Source organism: Nasonia vitripennis (genome assembly GCF_009193385.2).
Source record: "Nasonia vitripennis strain AsymCx chromosome 3 unlocalized genomic scaffold, Nvit_psr_1.1 chr3_random0006, whole genome shotgun sequence".
In the NCBI taxonomy this organism is placed as follows: Eukaryota; Metazoa; Arthropoda; class Insecta; order Hymenoptera; family Pteromalidae; genus Nasonia; species Nasonia vitripennis.
Genome location: NW_022279625.1, coordinates 1,939,512 through 1,963,058, shown reverse-complemented (window position 1 = coordinate 1,963,058; position 23,547 = coordinate 1,939,512). Strand labels below are relative to the sequence as shown.

The following is a 23,547-nucleotide window of genomic DNA, read 5'->3' as shown; positions in this document are numbered from 1 at the left end:
TATTATACCTTGTATGGAAATTTTCAACAGTATTATAACGCAAATCACCGTACGATTGTGATACATTTCGGTACATTACTGTATAGACTTGAGTACGTTGACGTATATTCGCGTACGTTTTGGGTAGAATTCGGACATTTAATACAGCATTATACGTAATCGTGCGCAAACGTACGTAATTGTGCGCGAACGTACGCAAACGTACGCTAACGTACGCCAACGTACGTGACCGTACAAAAAATATCTGGAATATACTCATTTATACGAATACCTACATGTCAGAGATGAAACAATTTTTATACATAAAATTTTACTGTACTAAAAGAACGCTTATGTACGCTTATGCACAAACTCGTTTGTGCATAAGCGTACATAAGCGTACGCCAGCGTATACGTGAACGTACGCGAACGTACGCGAATGTACGCAAACGTACACAATTATACATGTTTGTACACAATTGTACAGAAAAGTAATTTTCTTTTTAGTAGTAATTTCGTAATTTTCTGATTTTTTTATATAGAAGTACACAAGAGATTTTTTAATGACGCGCGGGAGATATTTTATTCATATTAAATGTTTTATAAAAAATATTCATTTATTTAATAATCATATCTTAAGTTAGTTTACATATTTAGTAAGCATTGCTTTGTAAAGAGAACTTATAATATTTAAAAAAATGTTTGTTTTAAGCAAATTATTAAAAAATAAAAATTTTGTAGCTCATTGCCAGTGTTTCGGTGTTATCATCTAAATGGAAAACCGTATTGGCCCTCAATATGTGAATTTTATAAATTTTATTAATTTAAAACTTCGAAAAAATATACTAAAGGTTAAAAATTTGTTGATGATTATCATCTGATAATCAGCTGATTATTATTAGCATTTTATCTCATATAAACGCATATTTAAAAATAACAGCTTAAATAAAAATATTAAGCAGATATCACCTGATTAAGTTATATATAAATTATGTTGCATTGTTTTAGAATAACCCTGTATATTGTTACGTATATTTCTTGTATTGTCTGAAATATAATGTTTTTGATAAAGTAAGAGTAATTGCTGATATATCATGAGTCTATAAACAATTTGCTGCGCAATACGATTATTACATTTTTTTTTTTTTAGTATCAATCCATTTTCATTTTCAAAATCAAATGTACGCCAGTTTTCAACTGTATCGTTTAAATGTTATAATAAGTGAATATTATAATATATGTACTGTTTACTGTATAATATTCCAATACTATACATTTACCTACATCTACGTACGGTCGCGTACGTTCACGTACATTCGCGTACATTCGCGTACATTCGTTTTTGTATACGTTGTTGTACAATTGTGTAAAAAATGTCCGAATTCCACTCAAAACGTACGCGAACGTACGCGAATGTACAGCATTGTAACAGTTAAGTACTGAAATGTATTGCAAATGTACGGTTATTATTTCCATTCGGGACGCCAGTGGTTACAACAGCTATGATCTAATTTACTGACATTCGTCTGCTACTCGGCGACACGCGATTGTGTTGATATGTGCGTATTCGGAACACGCACTATATATTATGTACATATAATAATTCTATACGATTATATGCGCGATGGGACCATTGTCTAAAGCAATAGTAGCTTATTGTTTATTAAATCGATCAAGATTTCAAGGAAAATATGCTTTATAAAAGATGTGAAATCTCATTTACTCGATTTACATTTACTCGACATTTTTATATTTATAGATTTCTTTACTTTTTTTTGCCAAGGTTTTTACTTTTGAAAAAAGTTTTTTTAGGGAGATTTTGACATTTTCATGGGTATTCATATTTTTATTATTTAGCCGATTAAAAAAAAAACGAAGTCTATAACACACTTATTTAAGTATTTACTTCTATCGGCTGTCCCCGAGACAGCCACATTTTTTGTGTGACTTTCTTCTTGCTCACCGCCGTCTGTTGTTTGCGTCTTTTACTAGCGATATGACTCGATGTACGTGTCATTCCGAACTGACGTCTACGACGCGCAGCGCGTGATTTATAACCAAAACCCTTTCATCATCTCTGCTATTTTTTCACCGGCTTTTCTTTTCAAATTTTTTCCAGACTCTTTAGCATAATATTTGAACGCCTCCTTGAAATTTGTACCGTTATTTGCAACGTCGTCCAGTACGGTTATTCCTGTACGCACATTCTCCTTTCCCTCGGCTTTGGCACCTGACGCAATGTACGGAAGAATTTAGCGAAATAAACCTCCGAGACACGCACCTACACCTTGTCTGCGCCGATACGAACCAGAAAAAACGCATCTTACTCCTCAACCTCCTACTTGCTCGTCGCAGTAGCGTATATATTCATTGTAGTACCTTCTCTAATAATTATGTTTAAAGTGAAGCGTAACCGTTAGCTTTCCATATTGAAATGGTATTCTATCTACAAATACTATACGCAGTAAACTAGCTTGAGTATCGCCCACATGGGGCTTGCATATATTCGTGTACACTTAGAGCTGATATGGGATAGCTCGAAAAAGAGATGCTGGTCTGTTTACCAAGCGACAACACTGCCCATTGATGATGTGACAAAGTTTTTTCGCCGAATCTTGAAATCTTTGAAATCGAAAATACTCCAAATTTTTTCGTTAAACGTTGTCTGATGCTGATCAACGCAAGCACACTTACGTTGTAACATGTAGTACCCTTTTAAAAGGGTGCAACCTCGAGATGCAGATGATTATAGAATGCTTTCGATTTATTTTTTACGTTGGCTAGAAGCTCAACCTTATCGTAAAAGTCATGTAGAAAAAATGCCTTTTCTGCTCAACATTTTTTTGACTGTTTAAACGTGTAAAAGGCGTCCGATTCTTGAATGTGCGTAACAAGGCTCGGTACGTAAATTTCAACGAGCGCAACGGACGAATTTCCGCTGAGTCTAACCTCGCCCGAAAGCTGCGTTGTAAAGCAACTGGTAGCGTTGTCGTTGTGGTACATCATACTGCTTTTGCTAGGCAAGACTGGGTAAAAATCGTTACTGTCCATTTTTAAACTTTTTGTACTTCCAAGGCCTTGATCTACAAGTTGAATTTGTCCAGAGCCAGTCCACTTGACAAGCAGTTGCTTCTTCGAGCCACGACCCTTTTTACGAATTATGCGCTCTATTTTAAATTGCTCAGCAGTGTCTGACAGAAGTTTCCTGCCAACGTGAGCGAGCTCCTCGAGATAGAAAAATCCGTCAATCTCTTTGCAGTTCAGATCTTCCAGGAAAAATATTGATAAATTCTCTCTATTGAATAAAAGCTTAATCTTGAAAACTTCCTCGCTGAAGTTTTTTTCGTATCCCTTCTCGAAAGTATTTTTCGTGCTACTAATGCGCATGTAAGAGCCAAACTTGTATTTATTCATTACACCTGACGCCATCTTTTCGCGATATTTGTAAGTCGATTGCAGTCGTACCTTTTTTCCTAAATTTTCACACGCTTTCCCAGCGTTGCAAATGTTTACGTCGCAAGGTAGCATCTTTGTACCACTGTGTCGCGTATGATTGTAAGCGTTAATGATTTTTTGCACTACGTCGATATAACACTGCGTATTATTGTGAGAAAAGTATCATAACATTTGTTCACGTGTAGTACGTTTCAGTCTTTCGATCACAGCCGCTTTGATATCGGAATTTCAAGCTGTACGAAATTCGATCCCGCGTTTTTTAAAAAATTCCTGAAACGTTGAGCCTAAAAACTCTTTATCATTATCGGATTGTAAAGGTATCAGGATGCGTTTCTTGCTGCGTTCGAGTATTCGTCTGAAAGAGTCAGTCGTCGTTTCACTGAGGCTGTATTTAGTCACTTTAACGAGCGCTACATAAAAATGAGTGTAGTGCCGTCTATAATTCACTGCCAATTCTTTGGAATGTAGCTTCCTTAAACATCTACTATCTACTATCTACTATCTAGTATATCTACCATTATAATAAAGTGCTTAACGTACCTGTGTGCCCTGAAGCTTTTACATCTTTTCCCAATAACTTAACATCTAGGATATAATTTTGGGCCTTACAATTTTTTGGCCTTAAAATTTTTGAGCCTTAAAATTTTTGGGCCTTAATAATTTCGGGTTATTATATATTCCTGTGTGCCGTGAAGCCATTCATATCTTTTCTCAATAACTGACATATTTATATCTATTAGTATAATTCTTATCTCATTTGAATTTTTTGAAGTCCTATAAACTGTGTAACAACATAGACTCAAGGGTAACAATTTCAGAACCGTCTCAACGATCGCCTGTGGGAGATGCTGGATCCTGCTGGACCTGGGTAGAGGCCCACTTCCTCTAGGAGATGTTCGGAGAGGCAAATGATGAAACCAAGACTTCTAGAAGATACAAGTTTATTAGTCAGAGCTGAGGTAGGCACATGTGTACGACTCGAGAGCCAACGACTTTCTGGCCGTGCGCAGGCAGCGAGTTCGCCTCACCAACATGGTGGCTTACCCCCACTCGGCGGGAGGAGGGGAGAGTCCCCACACACTCCCCCCGAGTGTTAACGCAAATGATTTTTTTTAACATCAAATTTTAAACATTTTTTCTGGCTGGGAAGCAGCCTCAAACGGAGAACAATAGGTATATGAAAAAAATATATTCCTTAAGAACTAAAAACGAAAGATACTTTTTTACGTGAATACGTTTTTAAAGCTGGACGATTAGTATCGGAAGGGTTACAACTAGGTGTATCACTGGGACTAGATAGTGGCTGATTGCCATTAGTACTATCTAAAGGGACTAGTTCGTCGAGATCATCTGGAATGAAAAATTCACCCGGTAAGCGTCAGGTCGTACCGAACAAGAATTCTGCAGGGGAAGCCTTCTCAGCCTTATCAGCCCGAAGATGATAACGTAGTCCGAGAAGGACCGTGGACAGCGTGCGAGGCCAATCTGTGTCGTTGTGGCACATGATTGCAGCCTTCATACAGCGGTGCCAACGCTCTATCATGCCGTTAGCGGCGGGATGATAGGCGGTGGTGCGAATCCGTTCGCATCCTATGAGAGAGAGAGAGAGAGAGAGAGAGAGAGAGAGAGAGAAGAGTAGAAAAAAGCCGAGATTCAAATTGCGAACCTTGATCGGATGTGATGACCTTGGATGCGCCATACCTCGCAACCCAAGTGTCGAAGAGAGCTCGCGGTCAAAATGTATTGCAAGCCATCCTTGATTGGTAAAGGACCAACAATGTCAATGTGCACGTGGTCAAAGCGACCATCTGGTGCTACGAATTGACTAGGTATGAGCTTGACACGACGTGATATTTTAGATTGCTGACAGTGGAGGCAATGCTTGCACCAGTTGGCAATATCGCGATGCATCGCTGGCCAGACATATCTCTGTCTGATCAGGTGATCAGTGACCTTGGGCCCAGGATGAGCTGGATTGTGAAAGAACGCGAAGACGGATTCTCGCATGGAAACGGGTACAAAAGGTCGAAGAGTTTAACCCGTTAAATCACAACATATCGTTGTGTGATTTGGACCGAACTGAATGCGCTTCAGGGACAGTGAGTGATCAGGTGACTCGCGTATCTCCTGAAGCTGTTTATCAGTCTCTTGCGCTGCTGCAAGTTCCTCGAGATCGAACTCTAGAGGGAAACGGACTGATTCGATTCTCGAAAGAGAATCAGCTACGGTGTTGTCGACATCCCTAACGTGCTCGATGCGTGTAGTGAATTGCGAAATGTAGTTTAGCTGCCGTACACGACGAGGTGGAGCTTTATCAGTTTTTTGTAAGAACGCATATACAAGTGGTTTGTGATCTGTTAGAACATAGAAATCGCAACCTTCAACGATGTGTGCAAAATACTTGATGGCTTCGTAAACGGTAAGCTCGCGATCGTACGCGCTGTAACGCTGTTGTGAAGGGGAAAGCTTCTGAGAGAAGAAGGCTAAAGGTTCCCAGACGCCGTCGAGCGATTTCTGTTCAAGAACAGCGCCTACTGCAAAATCTGAAGCATCGGATACGAAGCGAAGGTCAGCACCTGAGCGAGGATGCACCAGGATTGCGGCTTCAGAAAATTCAGATCTGACTTTTTCAAAGGCTTTGTCAGCTTCAGGGGTCCATTGGATCAAACGCTTGTCGTTTTTGCGGGAGTCGCGAAAGAAAGCGTTGAGAGGAGCCTAAGAAGTGGCTGCTTTGGGAAGATAACGGTGATAAAGATTCACCATCCCTAAGAAGCGGCGAAGTTCTACAATCGTGCGAGGTTTTAGAAATTGCATGACGGCATCGATTTTGGCTCGAGTAGGCTTAATTTCCCGTGTATTGATAAGATAACCAAGAAACTCGACCATGAAGACGCTTTTGTCAACGTTGAGCCGAAGATGGAACTTCTTCAAACGCTCGAACACGGTGCGCAGATGCTTATGATGTTGCTCAAGAGAGTCGGAAGCAATGAGGATATCGACAATGTATATGTAGACGAAGTCTAAATCCCCCAGAGCACGATTGATATAACGTTGGAACGTTTGGCTTCCATTGCGAAGACCAAACGGCATAAATAAAAATTCAAATAAACCGAAAGGCGTTATAATAGCCGTCTTCTCGATGTCCTCAGGCGCAATCGGAATTTGATCGAATGCCTTGTGAAGATCGAGAGAGGAAAAGATCTTTTTACCATGAAGATTGCTACTGCAATCATAGAGATGCGAGGTAGGATATTTGTCCGGAATAGTAATCGCATTAAGACCTGTATAATCACCGCAAGGTCTGGGTGAACCATCCTTTTTTTGCGCCATGTGCAAAGGGCTGGCCCAAGGACCGCTACCAGGTCTGCAGATACCTGCTTCTTGCCACGCACGAAACTCAGCCTTAGCGGCTCTGAGCTTGTCGGGATGAAGCCGACGCGGGCGTTGAGAAACGGGAGGACCCGTGGTGTAAATGTGATGATAAACATCAGCTTTGCCACTATCAGTGATTTCTGGAAATTCAGCTAGCAGCTGAACATGCTCGCTATTAGGCGAGATTGTGGAGACAGCAACGAAGGGTGCTGCTCTGAGAGTCGCTGCAGATGAGATGTTCCTCCGGGTGTCAACCAGTTGCCGGTTAGCCAGGTCGACTGTGAGACCATGGTGAGACAGAAGGTCAGCACCAATTATAGCGGACGGAACCTCGGCGATGCAAAAATTCCACGCAAATGGACGGTGATAGATAGATAGATTAGCCTTTATTTTGCACAAGTCAAAAATACATATGTATCACATATTGTCATTAATTTATCACAGATTCGTATTACACATTATGTACATTTTTTCTTCTTATTTACTACTCTATCACGTCACTTAAATAAAAACCTTTGGTCATAGATGTTAAAATACATTAATAATATAAATAAATAAATAGAATAAATATTTGGACGGTACAATATCTAACGGAGTCACGAAACAGTCGCAGAATCAGTGTTCTGATCGACAGTACACTCAATCTCGCGTACGTATATGCGCCTCCGCATCACAGCCTTAAAAGATTTAAGCGACGGGAGATCTCTCACGTCGCGCGGGAGAGAATTCCAGTGGCGCGCGCCCTGGGCTTTAAAGGAATATAGCCCCGCATCGGTACGCGCGCTAGGCACCACTAGTTCTTGCGGATCCCTAGCTGAGGTTCTAGACTGGTTCCTATCAAAAAGGGCAGCAAGATACGGCGGCTGTCCCATTACATTACAATTGCTTTATAAAGCATCACCGCCGCAAATAACTCCCTTCTTGCCTTCACTGGAACCCACCCTATCTTCCTCCTATAGGGGGAGATGTGCTCGTCCCTTCTAGCACCACATATGTATCTCACACATGAGTTCTGCAATCGTTGAAGTCGTGTGCTTTGTTGACCTGATACGTCAAGGTAGACAAGAGAGCAGTAATCCAAGTGCGGGGTGGCAAGAGCGCCCGCCAGCTGCTTACGCAGTTCCTCGGTAGTGCAGGATCTAAAGGATCTAAGTCCACAAAGAACCTTTCGGCTAATCGCATCCAATTGCGGTTTCCATGTCATCTTCGAATCCATTACAGCACCAAGGTTGGTTAGTGTCGGCAAAGGGTACGAAGACGCCATCCTCGATCTCAATGCCAGGCAGCTTTAGACTTTGCACCTTGTTAATATTACTGTCCGACCCAAAAATAATAGCTTTAGTCTTCCCGACAGTTAGGCGAAGCGCGTTCTCGGACGCCCATACCGCCACTGCACGCGCCACAACCGACAGATGGTCCACACCCCCGCTCAAGTCGTCCCTCGCCACCTGCATATAGGTTTGAAGGTCATCAGCATATAGCACATACTCGACACTATCCGATAATTCGCCCTTAGGGCCCTTGAAAGAAGCCAAAATGTCTCTGAGATCGTTGATGTAAAGACTAAAGAGAAGAGGACCCAGGACCGAGCCCTGTGGAACGCCAAGATTGGTAGTGAGCCAATCAGAATTGTCAACTGTTTTCGTAACCACTTGATGGTTACGCCCTGTAATGTATCACTTGAACCACAGAACTACAGACCTAGAGAAACCCATTCCTATTAGCTTTCGAAGAAGTTTAGAGGGTGAGATCGTGTCGAACGCCTTACTGAAATCAAACATCAGGAGGATAGTAAGCAGTTGTTTTTTGCTATTAATACCCGCCCTAATATCCTCTGACAGACTCAGTAGTACTGTTTGCGTGCTGTGATAACGCCGAAAACCCGTCTGACGTGTATCAAGAAGCTTCTCCGACTCTAAGTACTCGGATATCTGGTCGTGAACAATCTTCTCTAGAACCTTGGCAAGAAAACATAACAGAGCGATCGGATGAAAGTCTGAAGCGGCTGCTGGAATTGCCGTTTTCTTGAGGGGCACTAGACAGGCCTTTTGCCAGGCTCCAGGGAAGACGCCACTAGACAGAGAGGAGTTAAAAATAGATGCAAGGTGGTGGCCCAGGACCGGAAGGGATTTAGCAATGACATCCTGAGGAATGCCATGCTCCCTTTTTGCCTGTGATGAGAAATGCGCAACGGCCAGGACCACGTCCGAAAAAGTGATTTCACGGAAAGTGAAACCAGCTTCACTGGCCGTCGCAACAATCTCATCCAAGTTCACCTCGCTCTCTGATTAGCTCCGCGAACTCCGCGATTGATTTGCATATATTGCATAAAAAAAATTCTATTAATTGCGGAATCGTTAACAATGTTAACAATTTCACTCAAAAAAATTGTGGGTGTTTTTGTTTATTAGCGAAAAATCAAAAACTTTTTGCACTGCGAGAGACGCATATATATATACAGTTTTCTCAGCAGATAATTACATTTGAGGAATGAAATTGACGCGAATCGTTTTCAATTTATGTGCGGATTATAAATATCAAGGTCTAAGTTCATGATTCGCGATAATTATTTAATAATAAATTAATTTAATATTCTGTGTAATCGACAAGCCAGTTCGCTGATCTGCGTCCCATTTTAGAGCATCTGCGCACGTCCAGTGCGCGGGCTAACGCGCGAATTTCAAATTGTGCGTTATGCTGCAGCGGTGCGTGAATATTTATGAATAACAAACATAACCTGAAAAGCTGCAGAGCAGACAAAAAGGAAAATAAGAAGAACGAGTGCTGCCCGAGTGAGAATCCGTCGGCGCGAGCACCGAAGAGACAAATAAAGTAGAGTAGAAGCCACATAGAAGACTGATCAAGAATTTGGTTAAGACCAGAGCTCAGCAATCTTGCAAAACTTTAACATGTCCGTTGAAGCACTCAGCGATTCCGAGCTTCGGACTATAAACTTTGTGATGATGAGTATGAAAATTCTTGTCAAAAGGCTGAAGACACTCTTGGAATAGTCGTGGATCAGCAGGATCTCGGACCTCGATGGCTGCAAGGTAGAGCTATCACTATGATACCATACAGATGACGATATCTCTGCAAGTGCAAACAATAAAAAGAAGAAAGCCCCGTTTAATACCGCAGATAAACTTTAGCTAATCCTATATGATATGCCACCGCCTGCAACAGTGCAAATCCCATCTATGCTTGCAGCTCAAAACACAGCAAAGAAGCGAATGTCTAGAAATTTACAGGCTGCAGACTCAGAAGATTTGGATGTAAATAATGTTGTACCCATAATTCGTACACCTCCACCTTTAAATAAATTTCAAAGCAAGACCTGATGTTAAACCTTGTTGGCTTGCCACCAGGAGAATATAAATAACTAGAATATTGATAGTATTAGTTGTAAGTATTATTGAACTTATCATCTGTTTTAATTTTTGTGCTATTAAAAATAATGTGAATAGTCCGTAGTTTTTTAATTTATAGGGTACATGGCTGGGCGTGAAACCTCTGATGCTGTTGCCATTGTGTAAGGAATAAAAAGGTTTAGAAAAATTCTTGGGAAATACAGATGCAAGTAAGGTTCCAGTAAGTTTTCAAATAGGCTACAATGCACATTAAGTCAAAAAATTGTATTGTTATCTAGAGTCAACATTTATTTTGATGCTTACCTCTTTTGTAATAAAAATTGGAATAAAAAAATATTTTAATTACAGGAATACTTAAGGAAGGATTTGAAGGAATTCGCAGAAATGTTATATATAATTGAAAAAGGTCTATCGCAGTATACAAAAGTAAAAATCAACAAAGCTTGCATACAGTAAAGGAAAAGAAGCTGAAAAGGGTATTGAAAAGATTTTCAAATAAGTATCTGTGTTCAATGGAAAATGATGTTGTGAGAGACCGAATACTTAATATAAAAGGTTAATTTGCATGATGTATGACCTGTTGCAATGAAAACTCAGTATCCAGGAGTAGCAGCTGGAATTCAAAGTGTTATTGAAAACTTGGTTGAAGTAATGGAAGTGAGTGATATTTGTTTCTTTTTTTATTAGTCTTTTTTGACCATGTAAATGAATATGATTCTAATGCAGGTGTGGAATATGTTTCCTGAAGGAATGTTGATTGACAATGTTGTTGAAGTTGCTTAACGAGAATTGTCTTGGGAAGCTGTTCATGACAAGGAAGCTGAGTGCACTAGGTCATATAGAAAATATGCGTAACCCTATTCAGAGTATTATGTACAAGAAATCATTGGTAAGAATACTAAGCACAATCTTAACCATTAACTAAACAAGAAACTAAGTAACATATTTACGACTTCTAATGCAATTGTATTTAAAAGAATTATTTGTATTTTGAAATATCCATGGGTGAGTGGCAGAACCATCCAGTTCAGCGAAGGCTCTGGAAAGCAGCTATATCAAAAGTTTTCTCCACGACCCAGTTATTCCAAAATCCTGATTCAAAAACAAGCTAATTCGATTATTTCAATTTTGGAGGTCAAGATGTTATAAAAAGGTAATATACTGGTTTTGAATAGATTTTAAGAATCATGATAGCTTATTAGCTTTCAGAAGGAAAATAAGAAGAACAGTCTGTTGATGGCCGTACAGACCCCTGGCGCCACTAACCACAAATAGGATAGAATAGAATAGAAAATAAGAAGAACGAGTGCGAGCACCGAAGAGACAAATAAAGTAGAAAAGAAGCGAATGTCTAGAAATTTACAGGCTGCAGACTCAGAAGATTTGGATGTAAATAATGCTGTACCCATAATTCATACACCTTGACCTTCAAATAAATTTCAAAGCAAGACCTGATGTTAAACCTTATTGGCTTGCCACCAGGAGAATATAAACAATTAGAATATTTGTAATATTAGTTGTAAGTATTGTTACATATTTTTAAATAATCCTGATTTCAAATAGTATTTCATATATATATATATATATATATATATATATATATATATATATATATATATATATATATATATATATATATATATATATATATATATATATATATATTGTATATAATATATATATATATATATATTATATACAATTATTTTAGAGACTACTATACAATTATTTAAGACCTAAACTTTGCCACGGGAGACAAGCTTGAGGCCAAGGATTTCAACGAAAAGTGGTACTTTGCCAGAGTGGTAGAAATCGATTGGGTTGAAAGGGAAGTGCTCATTAACTCTGACAAGTGGAGCTCCAGATTCAACTAGTGGATACCCATGGATAGCTCCAGATTGCGTGCCTTGCAATCTTACAAGCAGCCCAAATCCAAAGAATTTGCTGTGGGCGAGAGAATACTGGCAACCTGAGGAGACGGCAAGAAGTATCCAGCTAAAGTCAACACTGCATTGGACAACGACAAGTACAAAGTGCTTTTTGATGGCAGCTACTCCAAGATATTGAAGGCTTCCAAAATAACCAAGCACAGATATTTCATCTGTCAAGTTTGTTCTGTCTGTTGGCAAGTTTTCAGAGGACAGCAACTACGTGGGTAGCAAGCAAGAGAGGAGGGATAAGAAAAGAAAGTACACTATAACCGAACTCTTTCATTACCATTCTAAAAAGAAGGTGAATAACGACCTTGACAAAGGATACAAAAACATGACTTGGCTGATATTCGTACCGTCAAAATTTTCTCCAAAGTGGAGCCTGCAACTATCTTGATAAAACCTGAAGCATTAAGCAGGCTTGATATGCAATCAAACGTCGAGTGCACAAGTAAAGTAGAGATTTCCTATTTTTTTCCACAAAAACTTAAAATATAAAAATCTACTCTTGTTTTTTGCAGGTGCTTTAGGAGAGGATTACGCCACGTACATAGGCAATTTACGAGTAAACATCGAAGACAGTACATACAAGTGCCCCAAAACTGGATGCGATAAAAATTTTAGGAAAGAAAATCTATTACAGATGCACATAAAGCATTACCATCCCGAGTACTGCCAGTTTCAACTCCAATTGTTGCTGATTTAGCCTATGCCAGGACAATTGGTGAATCAGTCTAGGATGTTATTCCAAAAAAATCAAGAATTGGTACCTCTCAGCCAACTCAAATTGTTCATGCGACCGCTGCATCTGCTACTCACACTGCATTGGAAAGTAAGCTTTCCATGGAAAATAATTCAAGTGCATCAGAAAATAATTCTTCTGAACAAAGCAACAGTTATAAAATGTTGCCAGGGGCACTGTTTGATATGCGTTTTAAGGAAGAATCATTTCAGTAATTCACTATGGTAAATAAAATATGTAAACATAGACTTAATTACATATATTTTACAAAGGAGTTTAGGATATACAAAAAATAAGTAATCAACATTCATATCACATCATCGCTGAATAGAGTATTAGAGCCATGTACTCTTCTGGTGACTCAATTTCTTCAATTGTTCTTCCTAAACTATCATATAGTTTCTACTTTGTTTCAGCCTGGCCTTTGCATTCTTCAGTCATACAAGTTTGTAAGATGAATGACTTGTAATGCACAATGCTTTTGTTCTTAACGTAATCGCCTTCAAAACACACTACACCTTTTAATTCAAATGCTTTCTTTTCAAAAGTCATTTTTTTTGGCAACTCATTCAAATTTGTTTTTTTAATAATCGCATTAGTTACAGTGCGTTGTACTAAAGTGATATTTTTTCTTTCACATAAAAATTCGACATCAATTGCCAGGTAATTTTGTAATCTCTAAAAAAAATAACTTTTAAAAAAGTAAAAAGTTAGGCAAGTTTAATATATTTCGCAACAAAATTACAGATTGAAAAGTACTAAGATCAATCAAACAAAGTCAAGTTTATTATATTTAATCGTGATGAAGCAAGGAACAACTCTCAAGATAAGTATTACGTAACTTGCCATGCCCGTTTAATTTTGTTTATTGGTGAACAACTAAAATTTCCTTTTATGTATTAGAACGTCATACAAACACCATAAGTACAATGAAACGGGCATGGCAAGTTACGTAGTAATTATCTTGAGAGTTGTTCCTTGCTTCATCACGATTAAATATAATAAACTTGACTTTGTTTGATTGATCTTAGTACTTTTCAATCTGTAATTTTGTTGCGAAATATATTAAACTTGCCTAACTTTTTACTTTTTTAAAAGTTATTTTTTTTAGAGATTTCAATCCTTTTTAGTAAAATTTTTTGAGTATTTCATATTCGACGTCGTAGAAATAAAATATAAGCATATTTAGCACCTTTAGATCAAAGCTTTTTTGTAACATTTTTATCACTAACATGAGATCACTGATTGTTGATATACACCACCCTTGAATTATTTCTACGCCAAGACACCAAAACCCACGGCGCGAACTATCCAGACCTCGTTATCGGACACCCTGTACACCTAGACGCCGTCATCGTATGATTTATTTACCTAGACACCAAAAACCACGAAGCGCACGACCTAGACCTCGTCATCGGCCACCCTGTACACCTGGACACCGCGTTCAAGTGATTTTTACACCTAGACACCAAAAACCACGGAGCAAACTACCTAGACCTCGTCATCGGCCACCCTGTACACCTAGACACCGCCCTCGAATTATTTCAACACCAAAAGCCACGGAGCGAACTACCTAGACCTCGTCATCGGCCACCCTGTACACCTAGGTACCGCCCTCGAATTATTTCAACACCTAGACACCAAAAACCACGGTGCGAACTACCTAGACCTCGCCATCGGCCGCCCTGTACACCTAGATGCCGTCCTCGTATGATTTATTTATCTAAACACCAAAAATCACGGAGCGCACCACCTAGACGTCGTCATCGGCCACCCTGTACACCTGGACACCGCGTTCAAGTGATTTTTACACCTAGACACCAAAAACCACGGAGCAAACTACCTAGACCTCGTCATCGGCCACCCTGTACACCTAGACACCGCCCTCGAATTATTTCAACACCAAAAGCCACGGAGCGCACGACCTAGACCTCGTCATCGGCCACCCTGTACACCTGGACACCGCGTTCAAATGATTTTTACACCTAGACACCAAAAACCACGGAGCGAACTACCTAGAACTCGTCATCGGCCACCCTGTACACCTAGACACCGCCCTCGAATTATTTCAACACCAAAAGCCACGGAGCGAACTACCTAGACCTCGTCATCGGCCACCCTGTACACCTAGGTACCGCCCTCGAATTATTTCTACACCTAGACACCAAAAACCACGGTGCGAACTACCTAGACCTCGCCATCGGCCGCCCTGTACACCTAGATGCCGTCCTCGTATGATTTATTTATCTAAACACCAAAAATCACGGAGCGCACCACCTAGACGTCGTCATCAGCTACCCTATTTATCTAGACACCTTCCTTGAAAGATTTTTACACCAAAACACCGAATACTACGGAGCACACATTTATAATTCAAGCAGAGGAGCAGACAATGTAGGCTCAATAGCTTGTGCGGCCAACTTCACAGTCTAACCACTCGGTCAAACTGCACGCAGCTAACTTAACGGTCTTACCACTTTTTGGGCTGAAGAAAAATTAAGCAAGTGATTTCAGCATTTTTGTTCACCTGCATACTTGTTTATTATGTTAAAGCTGGTTTATTGCTGATATTTTGGTTTAAAATCATAGTTTGGCATACCAGTATAAACATTTATCAAAATTAGCTGGTTACATGAATGATAAATAATTTATTTCCTTAATTGAAAATTCGAGAGACCAATATAGAAGTAAATAGTGTCACGGGCGCCGCGGCGTCGTCTGCTTCTCAAACTCGCCTTCGTGGCGCTCCCGCGCCACTTGATTTACTGGTTAATACAGCAGTTTTATTTCTACACGAACTACAATAAACTAATTTGTTAATTAATCGTTGCTTAATGATCGATTCTAAGTTGTTTAGGCCAGTTAGATCTGTAGCAGTTATGTTAGATGTGATAACAGAGCGCTGTTCTTGAACTCCACATGAACATTCTGAAATTTGAACGATGTTTGGTATTAGCTTCATCAAATCCAAAAACAGACTTGTAACGTTGTCCTGGCAATCGATAGTACAATTATTCTGTGGATTTCTATATCTTCTGTATAAAATACTTGCCCTAGAACTATAATAAAGATCCAAATCAAAGGATTCTACACAATATTCGATTATTGCATGGAATAATCCAGTTACTGGTTCATTTCTAAGCTGATTATTCACATCTTCACGAAAACATTTATTTTCTATGTACATACTGGTGATAATTTCAAAAATGCTGTCAAATGGACATGTATTGCGAAAACTTAATGATCTAGTAGAGCAGTCTATAAAATATTGCCTCTGTGATAAACAACCGCCATTCTTTATTAAACTACGACATTCAATGTGATACGACATTTCTTTAAAACTTATTGATAAAGATTCAAGACTTGATGCACTGGTATCTGTAGAGTTTTGCAGCACTTTCATTTTCTCTATATCTTTTTTTACTGTAACTTCAGTCGGAAATGTTAATTTCTTCAAATTTGGTGTTATATGGTGCAATTAATGTAAGCCAAATCCAGACCGCTGATGTTCATGCAGCCTTGTGGTACTTCCGAATACTCTACATCATTTTTCTCTGGTGACACATTATAAGTGCAGTCTTGAGGTACTTCTGAATACTCTGTATCATTTTGATCTTGTGACACATAAGAAATAATGTTGCAAGGATCAAGTTTACTGATATTCATAGAGTCTTCTAAAATATCGAAAGGCTCCACATGTTTCTGTATGCTACATTCCGTGGAAATTGTTAATTTCTCCAAGTCTAAATTCAAAACATTCAGCTGCATGGCACTTTTTTCATTAATTTCATCATTTGAAATCTTGGTAAATGCCAAATTTATTGCTCCATCCACTTTAGTTTTCTCTTGTAGTAAAAATTTTGGAACTATTATTGGATTAGGAACTTCAATTTTTCTGTGCATAAAAAATGTTTCAGACCTTGCTGAATTTCCTACATCGTTAGGAGATGCAAAAATATTTTTCATTATATTAGTCCACGATGGAAATGTATAGCACAAGTCTTTAAAAGGCTTCACAAACTCTGAACAATAATAAAAGTTGGGATAAGCGACTAGTTCTTCATCTTGTCGGCAAGCATTTGCAGATTTTTCAAATAGCCTATCAATAAATACAATTAATTTATTTTCTTTGGAAATAGTTGCTCCTGGTTCTGTTTCATTTTCTATTTCGTTGTTATTCATAGAAAAGTCATTTAGATTTTGTTTAAAAGTTTTAAATATTTCCAGTAAAGATACATATTTTTGGTAACAAATAGAATTTTTCTGCATAGATGTGCTACTTGATACTACTACAACTGACATAACAAAATCTTTAAACTGGTTTAATGATTCAATTTGAGTCAAGTATCCAATACTGCGTGTATAGAAGTCTAGGAGTTTTGGGTCAACTTTTACAAAGCAAGTCCACTTTTTCATGATACGTATCAAATGTGCTACATCTGATCGGTAAAAACATTTTGGTACCTCAGTTACTTCATTTATTAATAATTTGTAACAATATAAATTATAATCTTTATATGTCATATTGTTGAAAGCTATAGAAATTACATTTTGAAGTGTTAGGGAACCATCTGTGCTAATTTCTTTTGGAATTTTGGCACCGCTCTCAATCCATTTTTGAAAAATTTCAAGAATAATTGGCACATGATGGTTTGATAATAGTGTTTGAAGTAATGGAACAACTTTTCCTTCAAAGCCAATTACTAGAACATAGTAAAATATTGGCCTGCTTTTGTCAACATTCTTATAAAACGAATATCTTTTGACCAAACTTCCTGTTGAGTCGAATGACAAAGGCAATCTTTTCTTTTGCAATAAATTCCATAGTTTTATTTGCTTTTCGCTCCAATAATATATGTTTAAAGGATCTAATGACAACTTTCTCACATAACACAAATTAAGAAGTCGCTGATTTGTAATAGATTGATTTTTGAATTCAGTATAGCCTATTTTTTCATTTACTGCTTCTTCACGCATTTTGCGACAGCTGCCAGAAGTATTTAAATGGGGTGGCTCATAATCTGTGGTTAAGGTAGCAAGTTGCTTTTCTCTGTACTGAGAAGCTGTCATTGTTGATAAAGCTGTTTTTACTTCTATTCTTCTAGCCCCTGTACACTTGTATTTCTTTCTATGTTGTATATTATGCGTAGCAAAACAATTAATTCTAAAAGTTATTTTGTCCTCATCGACTGGAACTCCTTCTCCAGATATTTGAGACCTGCATTCGTTACACCATCCACTAATCTTAAAATGCTCTTTTGTAATATAATTATTTTTAAAAGTATATATACAAGGTAATTGTTGACTGTTCCATATAGCTTTTCGTACAAAGGATATCCAGTTTTTGCTTTTTTGTTTTCCATCCCAACTATCAACAACTTGATTAATAGGAATTGTGATATCAAATGATAGTTCTGTACAATCAGTGGTTGTGTAAATTTGTGGATTTGGTAGATAATCCTGATCATCATCTTGTTTTTTTAATTTAATCGTTTCTTTTGTTTTGATTTTTAAGAGCTTTTGCAATTTTTCTCGTGATCCATGTTCATTTTTATATACATATAAATATAGTGAAGCTGAAGACATTTTTAGTTTTAATTCTTTTCGAATTTCTTCCCAAATAGGATCACTCTTTTTTTTCAATTTTCCCTTTTTGTCAAATATTTGCCATTCTTTTAATCGATTTATCAGATATTCAGGAGGCACTTCAGAATCATGCGGCATTTTACTAGGCAAAGATTGATATAATTGTATTGTTAAATCTTTTCAAAATATTGTCTGTTTCTTTATGATTTCGAATAATATATAATATATATGAGTATGTAATAAAGTCGAGATCGTGGGCAATGCAGCTTTGTAATCAGGTTCGCGAACAGTTTTCATAATTGCCAACTGTCTTCACTTCACATTCGCGGAATACGCTTCGAGAAAAAACAATCGAGAAACGACAGTATCTTGTGACAGGTGGCTATAGGTGGCCAACAGACTTAATTCTGGGAAAGTGCGTTATCGGTTTTAAATATGTATTTAAATATGTATTTAAATATGGTTTTAAATATGGTTTTAAATATTTCAAATATATTAAGTAATATTACTTGTTGTAGAAAATAATTGTAATTGAGATATTAATTTTTTTTTTATTTTCAGATTGTTTAGTTATCTATTTTGACAACTTTGGGGATATGGATGGATTTTTATGGATTTAGTAAATACGTGCAGGTTCTAACTGTGCTAATTGGTTTAATATATGGTGTTATAATGCAATTCGGCTACTGAAACCTTGGTCTACGATAATATTAAATGAAAGTACGTATATTTAGAAATGATATGATACTTCAGTTTTTTACTTATGATTATTTAATACTTTATTTCTATACACTTACTATTATTATATTTCAGTGTAATGCAGATCAAACAGAATGTATACGTCAGAATACGTCATGCAACAACTTTAAAGAACAATATGTGAATGACATATATTCATTTCATTTAATTAGAAAATAAATATTTGTAAGACAATGAGCAAGCGTGGTCCAAAAACAAAGATTACTCATGAAATGAGAGTAGCAGAACTAAAGAACCATAATATTTATGATGACAATAGGAAAGTGAAAAAAGAAAGCGACCCAGTATGGATCATTATATGCAATAATTTAAACCAAAATGATCCGCTAAGATCACTAACTGTGCGCAATATACAAACATATGTAGCTCAGAATCGTAACAACGTGATACTCGACATAAAAGCTACTTTAACAGATAATTCATCAAATGTAAAACCACAAGACCAAGAAAATAATTTAAAGTTTGATGTGGAGGAAAAATTATTAAGAATCAAGAATGATGCATTGTACAAATCTACTGTTAGAGAATTTTGTACATATCCATTTGTTATTTTTTACTGGAGCTTCGAAGCACTTAATTTGGCATCACTTTTCAATGATAAAATGTTTGTTTTTGGAGTTATTGGATCATTATCTCAATCCTTTACTGCGCCTGATAAATCATGCAGTAAGGTGATATTTCAATTCACTCTTGGTATAGATGTATTAAATGAGTATATTCCAATATGTGAATTTTTATCTGAAGAAAACTCTATTTCTCTGCTTACAAGATTTTTACATGAATGCGTACGAAGCAATTTAAAAATACCAAGGAATATCAATATCAACTATTATTGGAATCACATTATTAGCATCAATTTCGTTTTTAACATGAACATGACCTTAGAACATTATTTACTAAAATGTTATAATTATTTAATTCACGAAAATCAACACACGTTAGAATGCTCATATTAAAAGTAAAAAATTGGGATTGTGTATGCAGTGTTCGCTTACATTTAGTCAAACAGTTTTATCTCTGTTGCATAGTATTATTAAGCGTTCAACAAACCTTAGCTGATTTTCGAGATATTCTAAAGAAGATTTTTATAATTGTGTACAGTACATATCAAAATGAAAATACAGATGATGCTATTAATTATATTCTAAGTGAAATGAAATATAACGAAATATTCTTAAATTACAACATTGAATATATTGAAGAACTTGGAAGTGAAAATGGTTGTAAAGAATTTCTAAATCTTGAAGTTAATAGAAACGTCGATTATAATTCTTGTCAAAAGATTATAAATTTTATAACAAATATTTTTGTGGAAGTGAAACGTTGCGTAACTCGAGATATGGGACACGAACTAAATGCGTATTATAATAACGAATTCTGCAAAAATCTGATAGAATTATGTATTCAGTTTCCATTGTGGACAAAAGTCATGATCGAAGGGCAAAAAACAGAGTCTATTAATATTTTAAAAAGTCATAGACAGACGTTTGAGCAGCATCTTTCAAATTCATGTAATGACTCTCGACCTCCATTAGACATTTTCTTATTAAGGAGCATTGAATACTATAATGAAAAAGTACAATTTGCCAGAAATTCTGTAAAAGAAAATGCTATAAAAGATACAAAGAATAATCTTGAAAATACCTACCTGTACCATGAGGAGAATTGGATGGGCCTAAATCCAGATGAATCGTCTTTCGAAGAAAGTAGTGATTCGGATGTTTCAGATAATTTTGAAAAAGATACGTTTAGTGACAATATTGATTTATTTGTGGAAATTCCACATAATGATTCAACAATCAGTGAAATCGTTGAGTCTTTTTGCGAAAAAGTTAAGGGTGAAACATTTTATGAAACTGCTGATAAAAGTATGGAAATTGAAGATACATTTTCTATGAAAAATGAGAATGAAGATTTTAGATCTAATGCTGAAACTGTTTTAAAAACAACTACTTCAACACCAAAACAAAGGGGAAAATTTCTTCGGCCATGTCCAGAAACAGATTTGATTCATCAGAAACCCGTGAAAGATACAATACAAATATGTCTCCTCCAAGAAAAGTTAACAAGAAACCAGTAATCTTGATAACCTCAAGCTATTTTGATAGTATTATGGAAGTACTTACTACAGCATACTCTTTAATCAAAAAATTTCAAGATTTCGTTAATGACCCTGAGGTTTCAATAAAAGAACCAAAAACAGAATTCTTGTATCTACTGCAAAATTATGCAATGAACTTTAACGTGACTCCCCTATATAACGGCAGAGTGAATTTAATTTCAAAAGTATGCAATTCAGATGATCTTAAATTCACTTGGACAAAATCTGTCGGTGAATTTTATGAAAAAATCATGTTTCCTAACGTTTTAACAAAATTCTTTTGTACCATGTGTAATGAGGATGTTTATATGCATAGCAATATCGTTAAGATCTCTTATGAAAATTTATTGTCCCCTGATTTATCTAGCATAATATCCGAATCCAGCATTATATGTGGAAACTGTGGAAAAAATGCAAATTCAATAAATATACAGATTAATTATCTGCTTTGTCTGGATTTAGAGGATAGCGTACACAATCCATTTAACTTGGGCGATATCAACACAAGTCTATCATTTGGAGAACAAACGTTAATACTTATTGGTGTAATTGGTTTCAAAGAAACACTGAGTACAGAGAATTTACGACACTACATTGCTTATACAAGAAATTTCAATGGGTCATGGCTAAAGTATGATAGTATTCAAATTTCAAAAAGAATATCCCGATTACAGAAAAATGAATTTAATACTAAAGTAGCCCTGGTAATATATGCTGAGTACGAAATTTAAAAAATAGTAATTAATAAATATCTACTGACTTTCAAAGCATTTAATATAGTTATAAGTTATAAATGATAAAAAGTAATTTATTAAAGCTATTTTTCGTATATTACAATTTTATAAAATGTTAATTATTTATCCAAACTAATAATTTTTGTAAACTTCATGGAACATACAGCGACAATTGATTTTGACATTTAGCATTGCATACAGTAAAAATACACCTGAATTTTCTGTGTAAACTGTAAATCTCTTCTGGCGGAGGGCAGAGACGATGATGAATAATAGTTGAAACTAATGCCTGTGTCCTAAATCAATAATATGGAAATTCAATACTGAAAGCTAATAAGCTATCATGATTCTTAAAATCTATTCAAAAACAGTATATTACCTTTTTGTAACATCTTGACCTCCAAAATTGAAATATTCATGATCTTTTCGAAATACTTGGCAAAACCATCTACGTGTGCTTCTTCCATGATCTATTTATAAATATATAAAATTTAATAATTTTTGTATGTATAAAAATAGTGAAAAGATAAAAAATATTTACCTTTGATTCATATCTAGTTAGAAATCTCATTTCTTTTGATATAGTTAATACTTTACGTCTATCTTCTAGCTCCATTGATTATTTCAATATATTTATCCATAAAATCTTTAGTGTAACTTTGACTTGCTCCAAAATCTAACAGTGTTATCTAAAACTACAAATATTTTTGTTAAAAACATAAGAACAATAGCTTCGTAAAACGTAATGTTTATACTATATTACATATCTGCTTTTCTCTGGGATTATAAAAAAAGTTTCCTATTAGGATCAGTTTGCATATCGATGGTTGAGAAGCAGAACCAACCAGTCCAGCGTGGGCTCCGAAAAGCAAATATTTAAAAAAATTAGTTCGGAAACTATCTATTTTAAAATCTTGGTTTGAAAACAAGCCACTTTGGAGATTTGATTGAAAAACCAACTATCTCAGGATAGTTATAACCCAGAGAGTTGGTTTTTCAATCCATTAATCGAATTAGCTTGTTTTTGAATCAGGATTTTGGAATAACTGGGCCGTGGAGAAAACTTTTGATATAGCTGCTTTCCAGAGCCTCCGCTGAACTGGATGGTTCTGCCACTCACCCATGGATATTTCAAAATACAAATAGTTCTTTCAAACACAATTGCATTAGAAGTCGCAAATATGTTACTTAGTTTCTTGTTTAGTTAATGGTTAAGGTTTTGCTTAGTATTCTTACCAATGATTTCTTGTACATAATACTCTGAATAGGGTTACGCATATTTTCTATATAACCTAGTGTACTCAGCTTCCTTGTCATGATCAGCTTCCGAAGACAATTCTCGTTAAGCAACTTCAACAACATTGTCAATCAACATTCCTTCAGGAAACATATTCCACACCTGCATTAGAATCATATTCATTTACATGGTCAAAAAAGACTAATAAAAAAAGAAAAAAATATCACTCACTTCCATTACTTCAACCAAGTTTTCAATAACACTTTGAATTCCAGCTGCTAC

At 36.5% G+C, this 23,547-nt stretch overlaps 1 protein-coding gene and 1 long non-coding RNA gene across 11 annotated transcripts in view; one reads left to right on the top strand and one right to left on the bottom strand.

Moving 5' to 3' along the window:
- Positions 1–23,547, bottom strand: part of LOC100498670 (uncharacterized) — a 225,056-nt gene that overhangs the window by 137,217 nt on the left and 64,292 nt on the right. For 2 of the 8 annotated variants that reach the window (XM_031925959.2, XM_031925960.2), the window contains one exon: positions 3,976–4,361. The gene's annotated coding sequence lies outside the window, so the exon portion shown is untranslated. 8 annotated transcript variants of the gene reach the window in all.
- On the top strand, positions 9,414–11,064 carry LOC116416729. Of its 3 annotated transcripts, none has more exons than XR_004227062.2 (4): positions 9,414–10,209; positions 10,279–10,395; positions 10,524–10,832; positions 10,902–11,064. It is a non-coding gene; the product is annotated as an uncharacterized LOC116416729 (long non-coding RNA). The 3 variants fall into 3 exon arrangements; XR_004227063.2 differs by having other exon boundaries at positions 10,272–10,395; XR_004227061.2 differs by having other exon boundaries at positions 9,415–10,209; positions 10,294–10,395.